Source organism: Pelodiscus sinensis, chromosome 1 (genome assembly GCF_052426305.1).
Source record: "Pelodiscus sinensis isolate ZL-2025 chromosome 1, ASM5242630v1, whole genome shotgun sequence".
Taxonomy (NCBI): Eukaryota; Metazoa; Chordata; order Testudines; family Trionychidae; genus Pelodiscus; species Pelodiscus sinensis.
Genome location: NC_143052.1, coordinates 135,836,898 through 135,856,619, shown reverse-complemented (window position 1 = coordinate 135,856,619; position 19,722 = coordinate 135,836,898).

Genomic DNA, 19,722 nt, shown 5'->3' with positions numbered 1-19,722 from the left:
CATTCCCCCTGCTTCTGCCTCTGAAGAAGTCTGTGCATTCTCACTACACTGTGTCAATAATTACCGAACTGGTTCCATTTCTCTGTTGGGTTGCCAGTGATTGGGGAGTATGACAAAAGCTTGCAATGAAGTGACTCCTGAAACTTCACCGGTGAGTTGGCGTGCTTGAGCTTTCCTATGTTGATGGGCGTTCTATTAAGTTTTGGATGTTTGTGCTGTGAGGAGACTTTATGCAGGTTGAGCACTGGACTCTGGTTCTTGTCCCAAGGCCCGATGGCAGTATTCGGTTCCGCATCCACTTCCATAAGGTCAATGCTATTTCAAAGTTCGATGTGTACCCGATGCCCTGAACAGAAGAACTGCTAGACTGTCTTGGAAAGGCACAATAACTTACCACCCTGGACCTGTCCAAAGAACATTGGCAGATCCCTTTGAATGAGGGGTGCTGGGAGAAGACCGCGTTCTCCACTCCCTCAGGCCTGTTTCACGTCATCTGGATGCCTTTTGACCCCGAGGACCTTGCAGAGGCTGAGGACTGGCCCGAACTGCTGGGCCCCCACTCCAAAGAGGAGACCTTCTCTACCCTGCCCAAGGGTGCAGACCATGACAACCCTGAGAGCCGGCATCCTGTGTGGGGCCAGGTAGATGCCGAGAGGGAGTGAGGAAGTGGCCATGGGGAAGCTGGCAACTGTCAGGCTGATCTCATAACATTTTAGAGTGTGTCAGCATGTTGCTGGCCAGATCCCCGCTGATGCCAGGAGCAGCCAGGGCTACCACTGCTAGGGCCCAGGGCTGGGACGCGGTGGAGTAGGGAGGGCCCATGTCTCTCCCTCCCCTCGCTTGCCTGTGGGACTGTGTTTGCTTTGCTGCCCCGCTCTGAACCAAGGCCTGGCTTTATTGACTGGGGGACTGTGTTGGTTTTGCTGCCTGCCCTGTACTCAGGGCCCAGGGTTTGAAGGGAGCTGCTAGACATGTATTTCCAGGCCTGAGCACATGTCAGGGACCCAGGACTCAAGTAGCCAGCTTACACACAGGCACTGCAACATGCTGCAGAGGATTCAAGTGAAGTCAAAGTTTTATGAGCTGTTCATTTACATCAACAGGGAGGTCAGGACGTTGCTTCAGGAGTGACATTCTTATGGCAAATCCAGCTCCATGGATCCTGTCATCATCCTCTGATTTTCCTTTCCCACAGGAAGTGCAGTTGCCTCCGTGCTCACTGATGGAACCTTCTCTGGTTGATCTAGTCTCACCCAGGACTGCAACATCAATATTACAGCAGGGAAGTTCTCTGCAGACAAGAGCTGGTCTCCTCTCAGACCTTCGCACGTTGCCTCTGTCCACAAGGAGAGAGACTTTCCATGGTCCCAGGGTGTTTTCTTCTTTATTGGTTTTTGACCATGGGATAATGACGGGCCAGCTGCAGGAATTTGACAGGTGTCATGGGGCAGGCAATGTGTAGGGCGCCTTTCCTAGCCCCTTCCCTTAAAACTGGTGAGCAGCGCTAGCCTAAAATAGGGCTGCTCAGGTGCCTAGACGGCTGTTGAATTTCTCTGCATTCTGGGGCCAGAAAACAGCCACTAGTCCCAAGGGCACCTACATGCAGGATGTAGCTGGGACTGCCTGTGGTCATCTCCTCTTGCGGCTTCAGCGCACCCCCACCCCTGCAGGACTTGAATGAAGATGTGCTGGCTGCTGGCATGGAGCTTCCCGTGCTGGCAGCCAGGAAGTCCCTCAGCTCGTGGGGCTTCCCCAGTGGTCTGAGGGTCACAGTTCAGGGAGCAGCACAGGCTGAGGGACGTGCAGGCTGCAGGCACAGTTCTATATTGTTTGGGGGGGTCTGTAACATCTCAATAGATTGAAAAGGGGTCGGTATGATGGAAAAGGTTGGGAGACACTGGTTTAAATGAAGAAAACCAAAACTTATTTGGGTTCAGAACCCGAGCAATGCTGGGTAAATCTAGCACCTCTATAAAAGTGGTGAATATGGTGTCAGGTGGGTACATTTTTTCACAGGGGGTGCTAGAGATAAGGCCTCTGATCATACGGATTTGAATTAATGAGATCGGAGGAGACGTCACTGAGAGGAGAGTTGCAGGGAAATCTGTGGGGTATCGCTTACTGAGAAAGCCATTGCACAGGCGCGGTCCCACCCTGGATTCTAGTGACAAAAGGAAGCATTACAGCTGGGGCCTTCCTTAGCTGCAGTGGGCAACCAGGAAATCTTCAGTGCTGTAGCATGGCCTCTGCACCTCACAGCACACTGCTGAACGGCCCTCCTGGCTGTTGAATCTCAGATTGATTTCCTCGGCCCAGTCTGCCTGAACAGTCTCCGCATGCCAGAGAAAGGAAGGCGAGAGGTGCTTGCCACAGTGGAACTCTGCTTTTCAGCTTAGATAAGAAGAGCTGTTTGGTGGGATCCTATCATCATGCCCGCTTGTGATGATGAGCAGTTGATGCAGAATTTTGAATGAGCAAAGCCACTTTCAGGGGAATGTGTGAGCTCGTTCTCACCTGATGGCACAAGGACAAGCGAATGAGAGCTGTCCTGCCAGCGGAGAAGTACATGGTAATCACACCATGGAAGCTTGCTGTTCCAGACAGATTTTGCTCTGTTACCAATCATTTCACAACAGGAAAGCGGACCGTTATCCTGATGAACACGTGTGGGGCCATCCATCACATTCTGCTCCAAAAACCTGTGATACTGGACAACATGTGTGACATTGTGGGTGGCTTTGCACAGTTGGGCTTCCCAAACTTTGGTGGGGCAATAGATGGTGCACACATTCTAATTCTGGCACCAGACCATCTAGCATCTGAATAGTTTAACCACAAGGGATATTTCCCCAGGGGTCTGCATGTTCAGTGGGTCACCAAGGGCATTTCATGTACAGTAACACAGAATGGTTTGGAATGTTGCATGACACATATATTTTTCAGAACCCGGGACTGTTGAGAAAGCTGCAAGTGGGGACTTGCTTTGTGGACCAGAAGATCCCCATGAGGAAAATGAAAATGCCCATTGTGATCCCTGGGGATATTGTCTATCCCTTAATGCTGTGGCTAATGAAACAATACAGGGGAGCCTTGACAGCAGCAAGGGGTAGTTCAATAAAAGGCATGGAATGAGTATGGAGTGTGCTTTTAGCCATTTGATGGCCTGCTGGTGATGTGTGTATGGGAAGTTGGACTGACTTGGCCAATAACAATATCCCTGTGGCTATCGCCACATGCTGTGTGCTCCATAGTATTTGGAAAGGGAAGGGTGAACACTTTACTCAGGGGTGGAGCTCCGAGGCACAGCACCTGGGGCCCCAGTTTGAACAGCCTAAGACCAGAACTATTGAGGAGCAAAGACCAGGGCCATAAGGATCAGGAATAGTTGAGGCAGCAAGATGAAGTGCACTGGCTACATTGCTAGGGGGTATTTTCATTGGTCCATGCACTGCACTTAGCGCTGCAGTGACCATAGCTTTGCTGGAGTACACTTGCTTGCTTTCATGTAATGGAATGAAGATTTCATTGAAACACATGAATTTCATTTATTACACACAGTAAACGTAGGACAATCATGAAGCACAAAACAAACATCTGCATGGTTGGAGACAGAGGAAGAGGAGGTGGGGGAGATAGGAGGTGACGCATGACCCACAATTATCACAGGTTTGTATTTGTCCAAGTTTCATATACAGCCTCACCATGTGACGTGCTGTGGAAGAGGGTGGAGTCTGCAGTTCATCAGGGCTAAGCTGCATGTGGAGTGGCATTGAGTGCAATGGGAGCCTGCAGGAGTCTGCATGGATGGAGGTTGGGTAGGCAGGTATGGAGCACAGAGAGTGGTGTCTGGAGACAAGGTGGGGCCCAAACTATGTTGACAGATGGGAGGCGTATTGGAAAAAGTTTTAGAACACTGGTTGCAGGGGAGCTGGTCCCATAGCTACTCCATCTGCAGGGCTAGCAGCACCTCCAGCATGTTCACTTGCCTCCCTATAGTGCTTAGGAGCCATTGCATGCTCTCCATCTTCTCCCCCAGGTCGTTACCCTCCATTCCTGACTTTCCTTGTGTTCAGTGTCTGGGTGACTGAGGACATCTCACAAAAACTCCTCTCTAGTCTTTCATCAAGCCCCAGTCATGTAAATGGGACCCATTGCAGTTGGTTCTGGGCTTGGCTCTGTGAGGCTGTGGAGAAATAACACAAAGCAAGGAGGGGAACAAGCCCAGGGAATCTCATCACTGCCCACAGCTCCCCCCAGGCCTGAATCCACTGCCTGTTCCCACCCAGTGCAGGAGGAGATGATGGGCCTCTAGCCCAGTTTCCTGAATTTAATTTAATTTGTATTTGAAGTGAATTGAATTTGTAACCCCAGAATGGACCGTGCTTGCAGAATCCCTCCTAGAAAGCCCCCTGCCCTCACTGCCTTCTCAAACAAGGCTCTCCAACTCGCTCTCTGTGGGTGCAAGTGCTTTACAGTATGTTTGGCTGTGTCTGGACAGAAAATGGCTTCACCACAGCTATGAGTCATGTGGGCATGGTCTAACCCTGGGCAAACACTGTAGAGTAGCCAGGCCTTACCTGTTGGGGGGGGTCCTCTTTGTGGTCCATGGTTTGTGCACACTCAGCCCATCCAGTTGTCACCTAATTAGCAGGGGTGAGCTCCCTTGAGACCAGCATCCCTACCCCACAGAAGTGACTGCCCTCACACCCCATCATCTCCTGTCTTTCGGGAGCATGCCACCATCCTGAAGGCTTCTATGAGTATGTCTACACTACAAAGTTAATTCGAACTAACAGCCGTTAGTTTGAATTAACTTTCATAGCGTCTATACATGCAAACCGCTAGTTCGAACTTAATTCGAACTAGCGGAGCGCTTAATTCAAACTAGGTAAACCTCATTCTACGAGGACTAACACCTAGTTCGAAATAAGTAGTTCAAATTAAGGGCTGTGTAGCCACTTAATTCGAACTAGTTGGAGGCTAGCCCTTCCCAGCTTGCCCTGGTGGCCACTCTGGGCACAACCAGGGAAACTCTTCTGCTCCCCTCCCGGCCCCGGAGCCCTTAAAGGGGCACGGTCTGGCAACAGTGCCCGTGCCAGTTGCAAGCCTGCCAGCACCCAGCCAGCAGACCCTGCACCTGGCACAGCATGAGCCAGCCACCTGCTGCCACCCAGCCCTCTGCCTCTTCCCGGGACCAGGCTGGCAGCTCCCAGGAGCCTGCCCGGGACCGCAAGAGCTGGGCACCCGCCTGGTCTAGAGTGGAGATCGTGGACCTCATCGAGGTTTGGGAGGAGGCCTCCAACATCTACGGCCTCCGCACTAGGCACAGGAATGTGCCCGTCTATGGCAGGATAGCTGCCAGCCTGGCCATCAAAGGCCACATGTGAACCCAGGAGCAGGTTTGCATGAAAATCAAGTTGGTCCAGTGAGACCCCCGACCCTGAGCCCTGAGCTTAGAACATAAGAACATAAGAATGGCCATACTGAGTCAGACCAAAGGTCCATCTAGCCTGTCTGCTGACAGTGGCCAACACCAGGTACCCCGGAGGGAATGGACCAAAGACAATGACCAAGTGATTTGTCTGGTGCCATCCATCTCCAGCTTTCCACAAACAGAGGCCAGGGACACCGTTCCTACCCCCTGGCTAATACCACTGCATGGAACCAACCTCCATGACTTTATCTAACTTCTCTTTAAACTCTGTTATAGTTCTAGCCTTCACAGCCTCCTGTGGCAAGGAGTTCCACAGGTTGACTATGTGCTATGTGAAGAAGAACTTTCGCTTATTCGCTTTAAGCCTGCTGTCCATTCATTTCATTTGGTGTCCTCTTGTCCTTCTATTATGGGAACTAATGAAGAACTTTTCTTTATTCACCCTCTCCACACCACTCATGATTTTATATACCTCTATCATATCCCCCTCAGTCTCCTCTTTTCTAAGCTGAAAAGTCCCAGTCTCTTTAGCCTCTCTTCATATGGGACCTGTTCCAAACTCCTAATCATTGTGGTTGCCCTTTTCTGAACCCTTTCCAAGGACATAATATCTTTTTTGAGGTGAGGAGACCACATCTGTACACACTACTGAAGATATGGCGTACCATAGATTTATACTTCCCCTCCTCCTTCTTCCCCTGGCTTCCCCCTTCCAGCTCCCTCCTCCCAGGTTTCCTCCTCCCCTCTCCACCCTCTCTCTTCCCCTCTCCCACCTCCTTTTCCCAGTCTCCCCAGAGGTTAATCCCCCCCCCCCCAGTTTTGTTAAATAAATAGAGTTTCTATTTTTGAACACACGTGTCCTTTATTTTTTACATCAGGAAGGGGGGCTAGAGAGGGGTAAGTGGAAGGAGGTGAGGGAGGAATGGGGCACGAGCCCCCGATGGGGGGGACTGGGGTGGCTATGCAGGCTCCTTGGGGTGGAAGCTCTCTTGCAGGGCCTCCTGGATCCTGACAGCCCCCCGATTAACTCCCCCCAGATGGCAGCCTGCGGCAAGTGCAGCCGGGCTGATGGCCGAGTGCTGTGATGTGCCGAGTACGGGCACTCAGGGCATTCCAAGACAGGACTGCTTTGCTGTCCTTCATCGAGTTAGACAGGTTGGGTGTCGGGTCACTTTAAGCACAGCCCTCGGCCAGCCTGAGGCAGCAGCTCCACACTCTAAGTCCTAACCTGATACTTTGCCAGCACTGGTTCAGGCCAGCCTTAACTTCGGTTCAGAGTCCACTCAATGTGGACATGCTAGTTCAAATTAGCAAAATGCTAATTTGAATTAATTTTTTGGTCTAGATGCACTAATTCGAATTAGCTTAGTTCGAATTAACTAATTTGAATTAAGTTAGTTCGAATTGGTGTTTTAGTGTAGACATACCCTATGACTCTCCATAATCTGCTGATCCAGGCAGGGGATCAGCACAGCCAGGTTGCCATGCACTTCCCCCACCTGGTACCCATTCAATGCTCAGTGGCAATTCCCCTGTCAGTTATTAGATGCATAGTTCAGGGCTGCAGGTACCTCCACTCAGAGCCTTACAACCTGCTAGTGGGAGTCTGCCATGCCCAGTGGGCCTATATCCAACAGTGGGAGCCTCTACACAGCCAAGGGATCTTTGTCGTGCTGTGCTGGACTTCCCTCCTCTAGCCTGCACCCCACATGCCCTTGTTGAGTGTGGAGGTTGGGAGCTTTCGCTGGGGTCCCTGGGGCTTGGTTTCCTCTGGTACGTGCACTGCAGTGGCTCACAGGCCTCTGCCTGGGCCAGAGTAGCTAGAAATGGCCTGGTTGGCAGGGAGGAGAGCTGACCCTGAAATTTCTCCCTGTGGAGAGAATGAGGACAAAACCAGATTTTGCCCATGGAAGCTTCAAATAAATCTGTTAGTCTTTAAGGTGCCACAGGACTACTCCATATAGACCTCAATCATCTCCCCCCTTAGTCTCTTCTTTTCTAAGCTGAAAAGTCCCAGTCTTTTCAGTCTCTCTTCACATGGGACCTGTTCCAAACCCCTCAACATTTTGGTTGCCTTTTTCTGAACCTTTTTCAATGCCAATGTATCTTTTTTGAGATGTGGCTACCACATCTGTACGCAGTATTCAAGATGTGGGCGTACCATGGTTTTGTATAGAGGCAATAAGATATTCTGTCTTATTTTCTATCCCTTTCTTCATGATTCCTAACATTTTCTTTCCTTTTTTGACTGCCACTGTCCATTCATTTCCCCTTAAACCTGTCTCAGATAGTGATGTAAAAGCTCCCTCCATTAGGTGCCCTGTCCATGAGTCTGTCCATTGATGTTCTGTCCATTCATCCGCTGTTGCCATTGTCCTCCAATTCCTTCCTAGAAATGTGGGTTTAGTGCCCGGATCCATAGAGAACAACTCTGAGAAGAGTCACATAGGTTTTTAAACATAAAAGACAGTTAGACCGAGGCTGGGACCCAGTGGAGTGGGAGGTCCCGGGTACCCTACCTCCCACCCCACAACAACCCGACTCCCTAGCACTTTGGGAGGCTACCCTTTGCACTAGGCCAGTAGGCCAAATATACCCTGATAGAGGGGACTGTGTTTATGACAAGGCCTTTGGATATATACCCGGATAGGGGGAACTGTACTGTGAACTAGGCTTTCAGGGCCATATATACCCGGATAGAGGGACATTAGCGATGAACTGACTCTACGGACCATGTTTGCCCTACAAAAGGGAAGCCCTGACTCAGACTTCAAGGGACTTCTGTACTGTATAAAGCTTTTTCTGAAAAAGGTGTCTGTGGATGCAGAAGAGAGTGTTTCTTCGAAAGAAGAGACCTCCAGGAAACAACACAGGTGCCCTGGTAGGTACTCCAGCCAAAGTAATCAGAACTCTATAGTTCCTGTCTCCTGGCAGCTCTTAAAGCTGCAGGCACCTGGAACAAGCCTTGTGGAACCAAGCCGAACCTGGGAGCTGCACCTCACCATGCAACTCTGACTGCCACTCCCTTGTGAATCCATGGCCCAGCCACAAGCCCCCCAGGACTCTCCCTAGCTCTCACAGGGAGCATCACCAGGCCTCCCAGGACCCAGCCAGGGGCACAAAAAGAAGAACGCCCTCCTGCTCTGGGGCGGAGATCCTGTCCCTCCTCGAACTCCTAGCGAAGAAACTGGGACATCTATGGCTGGATGGCCGAGGGTCTGGCTGAGAGGGGACACTCACCCCCAGACATTAGAACAGGTCTGGAGTAAGATAAAAGAGCTCCGCCAGGGCTACACCAAGGCCAGGGAGCACAGCTCTTGATCCTGGGCAGAACCCCACTCCTGCCCCTACTTCAGGAGCTCCACCACATCCTGGGGGTGGTGAAGCCCTTTCCCCACCCATGGTGGTGGACTTGGGGCTTGGACTCTCATCATCACCCTCCTGGAGCTCCCTGATGAGGAGGAGGAGGAACTGCAGCTGCAGGAAGAGGAGGACACGGCCAGCGAGTTCATCCTCACACTGGAGCTGGTACCCCAGGCCTCGGAGATCTCCTAGGCATCCTCTGATGGCAGGGAGGGATCATCAGGTGAGTGCTCCCAGTTTGTCACATGCACAGGGTGGGGGAGGCAGGCACAGGAGGGTGGGGTGTGATCATCACTCGGCCTCCTTGGCCTGGACATCGTGCTGCAGTCCATGCACGTGGAACCAGTCTGCACCACGCGGCCTCAAGAGGCAGCCCTGGAGCACCCCCAGCCTCCTGCTCACAGGCTCAGGGGAGGCCCCACACATGTGTGACCCCTGGGGGCAATACTCTCCTGCCACCCACCACCGCTGGAAGCAGGCTGGGTACACAGGCACACATACGACCCCACACAGACCGAGGAATGCCACACACAGCAAACGGGCATTCCTGCCTGCACGAGGCACCACCCACTCCCGTGGTCAGCGCTGCCAGGTACAGGTGTGTGTTCAGGCCCCATGGAAGGCCAGGCTGCTCCAGGCCCCTCTCCCTCCCAGGGGATCCCATGGTGGCCAGACACTTCCCTTGCCTGCTTGTCCATGGGACGGGGAGGAGCGGGAAGCGTGGTCCCTTGGGCACCTCGGGGCCCCTATGAGGCAGGGGCCACTGTGCAGGCTATACACAGCTACACACAGCCTTTCTCCCAGAACCTCCCAGCCTTGCTCCCAGCCTTGCTCTAGGCCAAGGACTGTTGGTCGCAGCTCACAGAGGAAGGCACAGCCTCAGGGACAGTGTCTGCGTGGATGACTGACTGCCTCTTCCTCTTTATTCTCCATAGCCAGACCAGCTGTTGCAGAGGGGTGATCACTGCCAGCCGAGGCAGCCGCCCAACCCCAGGGGAGCTGCAAGCACTCAAGGTGGCACTTCCAACTGTACCATGCCATTCCCAGCCCCGAGTCCCCTCCCTCATCCAGGTTCTCAGCCCCCCTCCTCCCCAGTTTATTTTATTATAAAAAATACAACATTTGTTTTGTTCAAACAAAACAGGTGTGTTTATTCAAAGTTCAGGGAAAGGGGGAAGGGAAAGGTTGTGTTGGGAAAGGTATAGTGAAGCAAGGCACAGGTCTCTAGTGGGGAGGCCTTGGGGAAAGTTACTAGTGTCCCTGAGAGAATCTCTCTCTCAAGGCTCCCTGGATACACCCCCTCGACTGATGGGCCTGGCGGATGGCAGCTGTCCTGGGATGCTCAAAGGCCCTCCCTTCCCAGTCAGCCTCTGGCCTCCTCCTCAGTTGGAAGGACTCCCCCTTCCTCTCCACAATGTAAGACACAAAATGCGGAGACCACCTCGGGGATGCTGTGCTCTCCCACATCAAGGTGGGTCAGGAGGTACCTGAACCTTGCGTTTAGGCACCCAAAGGCGCATTCCACCTGGATTTGGGCCCAACTGAGGTGGGCATTGAACTGGTCCTTCCTGGGGTCCAGGTGGCTGGTATATGGCTTCATAAGCCATGGCATTAGTGGGTAGGCTGCACCCCTGACAATGCGGAGTATCATCTGCACGTCCCCCATGTGAAAATCTCGCTGGGAGAAGAATGTCCCAGCCTCCAGCTTCTAGTAGAGGCTGGTGTCACGTTGCTGAATTGGAGGGAAGCAGCCAGATCGCTGCTGCACCCCTGGGTGGAGGTGTTGGCCCCAGAAATTGGTGTGGGGGGAGCCATGTGGGGTATTGAATGGGAGATTATTGTTTGTTGATCTTATGTACGCTATTTATGTGAGTGTATAATGTCGGTATGTGTAGGTAGGAATCTGTAATCTGTGTGGAAGCTGAATATTTCTCTGAATGTGGTTAAGCATGGCTATGGACAGGCTGAGTAGCAAAGCCCTGTGGAACAATGGCTCTCAATAGGCTATGGACACACCCAAAGAATGGGATTTGTCACCTGAGGGCAGCCAGCAGGAGATATAGAGATTGGCCTCTGACCAGGTGACTTGCTGCAGACTAGAAGAGGCCAGGAAGGAGTATAAAGAGGCTATGTGGTCGATGCCATTTTGTTCTCAGCTCAGCACTTCATCCCAGAGGCAGCACTGCAGGGATTGAAGAGCCCGGAAGACCTGTGAACCCATCCTGATCGTAGGATGTGCAATAAGAACTTTTAAACCAGCAGCTGCAACATCTCTGCTAGAGCCTGCATCGAGAACTGGGAGATTCGGTGCATGTAACGTACTGTACTTTAATAACCTTACTCTCATGCTTTTCTTTCTTGTAATAATAAACCTTTAGATATAGATTCTAAAGGATTGGCCCAGCGTGATTTGTGGGTAAGGTCCAGAGGGTAAATTGACCAGGGATCTGTGGCTGGTTTCTTGGAACCGGACAGAACTAGGACCCCCCACCCGTGTATAGGCCCGGGGCCATCTGGGGCACGGATATTGCTGGGGTGTCAGAGGGGTTTTGCTCGGGAGGCTTCAGGCAGGCAGCTGAAGCGCTCTGTGAGACTGGTTTGTGGCCTGTGTGGAGAGGTCGCCAGTCAGGGGGACTGTAAAGAGCCCCGGATTTGAGCAATTCGCCCTGAGCGGACGCCCTAAGCTGTGCTCAGACACGGCCCGGTCTGTCACAGCTGGAGTTTCTGAAGATGTGGGAGTCATGCACCCTGCCAAAGAAAATGTCTGTAACTGTCTAGTGGTTGACCAGGGCCTGCTGCACCATCGAGAAACAGTCCTTCCTGTTGATTTAGTGGGCGGCTCAATAATGTGGTGCACAAATTTGAATGTAGGTTCCATCAATCACTCCCCCACAGTTAGGGAAGTTCAGGGCAGAAAATCCTAGAACATTTCATAGAATCATAGAATACTAGGACTGGAAGGGACCTCGAGAGATCATCAACTCCAGTCCCCTACCCTCATGGCAGGACCAAGTACTGTCTAGACCATCCCTGATAGACATTTATCTAACCTACTCTTAAATATCTCCAGCGACAGGGATTCCACAACCTCCCTGGGCAATTTATTCCAGTGTTTGACCACCCTGACAGTTATGAACTTTTTCCTAATGTCCAACCTAAACCTCCCTTGCTGCAGTTTAAGCCCATTGCTTCTTGTTCTATACTCAGAGGCCAAGATGAACAAGTTTTCTCCCTCCTCCTCATGACACCGTTTTCGATATCTGAAAACTGCTATCATGTCCCCCCTCAATTTTCTCTTTTCTAAACTAAACAAACCCAATTCCTTCAGCCTTCCCTCATAGGTCATGTTCTCTAGAACTTAAATCATTCTCGTTGCTCTTCTCTGGACCCTCTCCAATTTTTCCACATTTTTCTTGAAATGCGATGCCCAGAACTGGACACAATACTCCAACTGAGGCCTAACCAGCGCAGAGTAGAATGGAAGAATGACTTCTTGTGTGTTGCTCACAACACACCTGTTAATACATCCCAGAATCATGTTTGCTTTCTTTGCAACAGCATCACACTGCTGACTCATATTTAACTTGTGGTCCACTATAACCCCTAGATCCCTTTCTGCTATACTCCTTCCCAGACTGTCGCTTCCCATTCTGTATGTGAGAAACTGATTGTTCCTTCCTAAGTGGAGCACTTTGCATTTGTCTTTATTAAACTTCATCCTATTTATCTCAGACCATTTCTCCAATTTGTCCAGGTCATTTTGAATTATGACCCTATCCTCCAGATTAGTCGCAATACCTCCCAGCTTGGTATCATCTGCAAACTTAATAAGCGTACTTTCTATACCAATATCTAAATCGTTGATGAAAATATTGAACAGAGCCAGTCCGAAAACACCCCTGTGGAACCCCACTTGTTATGCCTTTCCAGCAGGATTGTGAACCATTAATAACTACTCTCTGAGGGTACGTCTACACTACAGCGCTAGTTCGAACTAACTTAGTTCGAATTAGTTAATTCGAACTAAGCTAGTTCGAACTAACGCATCTAGAACTAAAAACTAGTTCGAACTAGCGTTTTGCTAATTCGAACTAGCAAGTCCACATTGAGTGGACTCTGAACAGGGCTTAAGGATGGCCGGAAGCAGTGCTGGCAGGGCATCAGAGGAGGACTTAGAGCGTGGAGATGCTGTCTCAGGCTAGCCGAGGGCTGTGCTTAAAGGGACCCGACCCCCACCCCGGACAGACAGTTCTCAGGGGTGCCCCGCTTACAAACCAGTCCTGGCTTGGAGTGCCCGAAGTACCCACACTGGGCACATCACACCACTCGGCCATCAGCCCGGCTGCACTTGCCGCAGGCTGCCATCTGGGGAGAGGGGACAATCGGGGGGCTGCAGGAGAGCTTCCACCCCCAGAAGCCCGCAGAGCCAGCCCAGTCCTCCCCATCGGGGGCTCGTGCCCCATTCCTCCCTCACCTTCTTCCACTTACCCTTCCCTAGCCCCCCTTCTTATTGATGTACAAAATAAAGGACACATGTGTTCAAAAATAGAAACTCTGTTTATTTAACAAAACTCGGGGAAACTGGGAAAAGGAGGTGGGAGAGGGGAAGAGAGAGGCTGGGAGAGGGGAGGGGGAAAACTGGGAGGAGGGAGCTGAAAGGGGGAAGCAAGGGAAAGGAGGGGGTGGGGAAACTGAAGGATCAGGGGTGGGGGTCTCGCCGGGCCGACCGCCTCCCAGTACAGCGAGGGAGGGGGCCTCGGCGTCCCCGGGGCGATGGGGTGGAGGGTGCGGAGGTTGAGGTGGGGGGTGTGGACATTGAGGAAGAGGTTGTGGGGGTTGAGGAGGGAGAGGTGGGAGGGGGAGCAGGAGTGGGAGGAGGGACAGCAGTTGGGGGGACAGCTGGTGCAGGATCAGCACGGGGCACCATGCTCTGCAGCAGGAGCTGCAGGTTGGTGCTCAGCCCTCGGACCTCAGACAGCAGCTCGTGGCGGACCTGCAGGTCTTCCTGCATCCAGGACCGCAGTGTGCGGTGCACGGCTTGCAGGGCCCCAAGGTGCTGGTCCCAGTATTCCTGCTCCGTGCTGGCAGTCCGGAGCAGGCCGCGGGTGCGGGAGCATGTCCCAGGCGGGGTGGTGCGCCCTGCACGAGCAGCTGGTGCAGCTGTAGAGAAAGAAGAGAAGGGGTCAGTTCTCCCTGGGGACGCAGAGGATGATGCCCAGCCCCCTCCCCAACTCCGCAACGTGAGGGTGACCATGTCCTGCACCGTCACAGCCGCTGTGCTTGTACAGAGGCCATGGTCAGGATGTCTGGCTCTCCCCGGGACTGGAAGCTGCCCCAAGACCGCACCCATGTCCCTGTGCCATGTATAGTGTGGCCGGGGCGGTGGGGGGAAAGGGGAGATGTCCCCTGCCTCCGTGTAGAGGGGACATGTGAAGGGAAATCATCCTGCTGGGTCCTGCCCCGGGGTCGGGAGCATGTCACGTCTCTTTGCACAAGCATGTGCCTATTGGGCAATGGCCCCTGGGTGTCACGCAGCTGGAGCCACCTGCCCAAGGGTGGCATGGCACGTGCTCGCACGTGTACAGGTGTCTGCGTGATCCGTGGAAGGCATGGCCCACGCGCGCGGTCCCTGGTCTCCCTGCCACCTCCCCCCCCGAACTACTTAATTCAAACTACTTACCCGGTACGGTCTCCCTGGACGACCCTGCCGACTCCGGTGCTGGGACATCCTGCGGTGGCCCCTCCGGTGTGCCCGGGTCAGGGCCCTCCAGTCCCGGCTCGCTGTCCCCCAGGCTGGCACGGACCGCCCTGCCCCCCAAGAGTCGGTTGAGGGCAGAGAAGTAGGGGCAGGTGGCAGCCCCTGCTGTGGCGCCACCCCTGGTGGCCCTGGCGTACGCCTGGCGCAGCTTTTTAATTTTAATGCGCACCTGCTCCTGGGTGCGCCTGTGTCCCCTGGTGGCCATGGCGGCTGCTATGCGGCCATAGACGGCCGCATTCCTCCTCCTAGTGCGGAGATCATGGACGTTGGGGGCCTGCCCCCAAACCTCAATGAGGTCCATGACCTCCGCACTAGTCCAGGAGGCCGCGCGCCGTCTACGGCCCCTGGCTGGCCCCTGGGTGCTGGGGGACTGGGCAGGGGACATGTCACTCCCACTGGCTGCCTGGCTCATGGTGGGGCCACTGCTTCGGGGCAGAGACTCCTGGCAGGGCTGGCTGTCTCAAGTGCCGTCTGGCCAGAGTCTACCCCTTTAAGGGCCCGGGGCTGGGGGAGAGGAGAAGAGTTTTCCTGGTTGTGCCCAGAGAGGCCACCAGGGGGAACCTGGGAAGGGCTAGCCTCCCACTAGTTCGAACTAAAGGGCTACACAGCCCTTAGTTCGAACTAGCTAGTTCGAACTAGGCGTTAGTCCTCGTAAAATGAGGTTTACCTAGTTCGAACTAAGCGCTCCCCTAGTTCGATTCAAATTCGAACTAGCGGAGCGCTAGTGTAGCACCTATTAAAGTTAGTTCGAACTAACGTCCGTTAGTTCGAACTAACTTTGTAGTGTAGACATACCCTGAGTACAGTTATCAAGCCAATTATGCACCCACCTTACAGTAGCCCCGTCTAAGTTGTATTTCCCTAGTTTATTGATAACAATATCATGCGAGACTCTATCAAATGCCTTACTAAAGTCTAGGTATACCACATCCACCACTTCTCCCTTATCCACAAGACTCGTTATCCTATTAAAGAAAGCTATCAGATTGGTTTGACATGATTTGTTCTTTACAAATCCAAGCTGGCTGTTCCTATCACCTTGCCACTTTCCAAGTGTTTACAGATGATTTCCTTAATTACTTGCTCCATTATCTTCCCTGACACAGAAATTAAACTAACTGGTCTGTAGTTTCCTGGGTTGTTCTTAGTTCCCTTTTTATAGATGGGCACTATATTTGCCCTTTTCCAGTCCTCTGGAATCTCTCCTGTCTCCCATGATTTTCCAAAGATGATAGCTAGAGCCTCTATCAGCTCCTTGAGTATTCTAGGATGAATTTCATCAGGCCCTGGTGATTTGCATGGAACTTTTCTAGGTGATTTTTAACTTGTTCTTTTTGGGTCCAGATCTCCAAAATGGATGACCCTGCACAACAGGACGGAGTTGATGGCTCTCACAACCTGCGGAAGGAGACAAACAAACATACAAAACAGAATGAGAGGGACTGCCTGAGGTGGGAAGTGCCCATTCCCCTCTCCATCCCAAACACCCCAAAAGCCATCCCCTATGATCCACTCCTGTGACAGATCGGGCTGGGTCTGGGCACTGCTAATGGCGTCCACTCAGGGCGAATTGCTCAAAATCAGGGCTCCTCACAGCCCCAGACTAGAGACCTTCCCAAATAGGCCACAAAACAATCACACCGAGCACTTCAGCTGCCGATCTGGCCAGCCAGAAGCCTCACAAGTAAAACCCATCTGAAACTCCAGCTCTTCCTATGCCCCAATCAGCCCCGGACCTAACACACAGGTGAAGGGTCACAGAACTCAATCTCACCTCCCCCGAATGCGTTCTTCCGGTTCCAAAGAACCAGCCACAGTTCCCAGGTCAATTTACACTCTGGATCTTACCCACAAGATCATGCTGAGCCAATTCTTTAGACTCAAAAATCTAAAGGTTTATTATTAAAAGAAAGAAAAGCATGAAAGTAAGGTTGTTAAAGGATAGAACATTACATGCAATGAATCACCCAATTCCCGATACAGGCTGTTAGCAGAGATGTTATGACTGCTGGTTTTAAAGTCTTTTGTGTACATCCTATGTCAGGTTGGGTCCACAGTTCTTTATGGCTTGTGGTTCCCTGCAAAGCTGCTTCTGGGATCAAGAGCTGAGCTGAAGATCAAGATGGAGTCTGCCACATGGCATTTTATATCTATCCCCTGGTCTTTTTCAAGCTGGAGTGGGTCACATGGTCAGTGGCCAGGCATTCCTTCAGGTGTGTCTCTGGCACTTAGAGATCTATTGTCCTGGGAGCCTTGCTCATTAGCATAGCCACTGAGCAAACATTCCTGGCACATTGCTCTGCCTCAGACAGAGAATTTTCCAGCATCAACACAGAGTACATATTTATAACTACACATACAGATATTATACAAGTACATGATTAGCATATACAGAATCAGTAGAACATAAGCTTTCGTTCGACACCTCACATGGCCCCCTTTGAATACACTTTGGGGCAAATACTCTCCACCCCCCATGAATGCAGCAGTAATCCGGCTGCTCCCCTTAAAATCCAGTAATGTGACAAACCCCCAAAGCAGGCTTGTTTGAGGGCAGGCTTCCCCCCATTCACCTCCTATTCCCCCACCCCCTTTCCCTAGATCTGAGGAAGTGGGTCTGGCCCACGAAAGCTCATCATCTAATAAACCATCTTGTTAGTCTTTAAAGTGCTACATTGTCCTGCATTTTGCTTCAACTACCCCAGACTAACACGGCTACATTTCTATTTCTACCCCTTTCCCTAGAGACTCCCTTACCAGGACTCCCACCCCTGCATGGACTGCAGCCTGAGAGTTCCTTACCTCTATGAGGAGGGCACCAATGGTGGACTTTCCCATGCCAAATTGGTTTCCCAGCAACAGTAGCTGTCTGGGGTGGCCAGCTTCCAGATGGTGATGGCAACTCGCTTCTCCAGGAAGGTGGTGGGCTGCAGGTGGGTGTCCTGTTGTTGGAGGGCAGGGCCCAGCCAGGCAGAGCTCCATTAATGTGGACTTCTGCATGGGGAAGTTTTGGAGCCACTGCTGGTCATCCCACTACTCCATGACCAGTAGGTCCCACTAGTTGGACCTGATGTCCAACCTCCAAAAGTGTCTCTCCACTGTGGGTGTGGGTGCAAAAGCCTTGCTCCTGCACACAGGGAGAGGGTCTCAATGATGAGTTCAGCGTTGAGCTCTTGCAGAACCATGAAGGCAGCCTGCACAAACTGCAGCATGGCATCACCAGGAAGGCTTCTTCTGAGGGTATGTCCAGACTACATGCCTCTGCTGACAGAGGCATGTAAATCAGACTACTCAACATAGTCAATGAAGCAGGGATTTAAATATCCCTGCTTCATTAAAATAAAAATGGCCACCATGCTGTGCCTGCTCAGCTGATTGTCGGCACAACATGGCAGTCAAGATGCAGATCGGTCAGCAAGGAAAGCCTTTGCCAACTGATCCTGTAAACCTCGTTTCATGAGGCATAAGGAATCGGTAGGCAAGGGCTTTCCTTGTCAATCGAGCCACGTCTTGACTGCCGCGTTGTGCCGACGATCAGATGAGCCAGCACAGAGTGGTGGCCATTTTTATTTTAATGATGCGGGGGATATTTAAATCCCCACTACATTGACTATATTGGGTAGTCTAATTTACATGCCTCTGCCCTTCCCAGTGAGACTTCTACACAGTTTGCATTATGCAGCGTGGCTGTTCCTCCAGGTATAAATGCATGTTTTAAAGATGCAAAGACAATATTCCTAAGTTCAGATGCAAAAATCATACATGTGTACAAATGGGATAATCATGTTTAGCAAATCATAACCTCTTTACTGGTACCTCACATGACCTATCTCCTTTGAAATACATCAGAGTTATGCCATAATCGGATCAGAACAAGATCTTGTGTGGAATATGGTGTATGATGCCAGTGTTTTGCCCTAATCACAACTGAGCTGTGTCTGAAGGATGGGTCTGAAGGAGGAACAGGTCGAGGCTGGGAAAAAGGTAAAGAGTTAAAGACATTTCATGCAATCGAAGTATTTGTAACAATTCAGAGTCTCAGGTAGGTGTTGTCGGCTGACCTTCTGATGGTGGTAATCAATTATGTTTATAAGTTATTTATACAAATGTGTATTTTTATTTGATAATGTTAAATGATATTTCTAAGCTGTTTGTGAAAAACAAAATGGAGTCTGTATACCAGGTGACCTCAGGACAGGGAGGGGCTCGCCACCTCAGAAACCAGAACCAGCACAGACTGGAATTTCCCGCCTTTTCTTAGTTACCTCAGAACTGGTTTCCACTGAGGGGTCACATGGTAAAAGTTACCTCAGGGGTTTCCTGCCCTGAAGGTTGTATAAGTCCAGACACAGCCCATGGGGGGTGCTGTCCATCTGAGTGGCAGTGTTTGCGTGGATTGTCAGCTCTCTCTCCTGAGATCACCAAGGGATCTGATCCAGCTGCAAGCCAGTCAGAGGAATGGAAGAGGCACCCCATCCACTGTCTTCCATCTACACAAGTGTCATCTGCCTGCCGTCCCTTCAGGGTTCCTGTACCACCAGCAAGGGGCTCCCCAGTTCCTCCCTGAGGGCTCTCAATCAGCCCAAAGGTTGCAGGTCGTGAGCAACACACCTCTGGCTCAGCCACTCCAGTCCAGAAGAGTAAAGTGACCATTTATATTTGGGGTAGAATTTACCCATTATTTTCATGCAGTCCAGTTGGGACATTAAGGGTATGTCTACACTACATGGCTCTGTTGATGGAGCCATGTAGATTACCTTTGTAGACATAAGAAAATTAAGCGGCGATTTAAAAAATTGCCGCTTCATTTAAATTAAAATGGCAGCCGCACTGTGCTGATCAGCTGTTTGTCAGCACAGTGCTGTAGTCTGGATGCTCCGCGGTCGACATCACAGGCATTTGTCGACCTCGCCAGTAAACCTCATCCCATGAGGCATGGGAGTGTCCAGACTACCGTGTTGTGCCGACAAACAGCTGATCGGCACAGCACGGCTGCCATTTTAATTTAAATGAAGCGGCGATTATTTAAATCGCCACTTCATTTTCCTATGTCTACAAAGGTAATCTACATGGCTCCGTCGATGGAGTTATGTAGTGTAGACACACACTAAGGGTTTTACTGTTCACTTCCACTGTTTTGTTACAGGTTATTAGTCTGCGTCAGGTT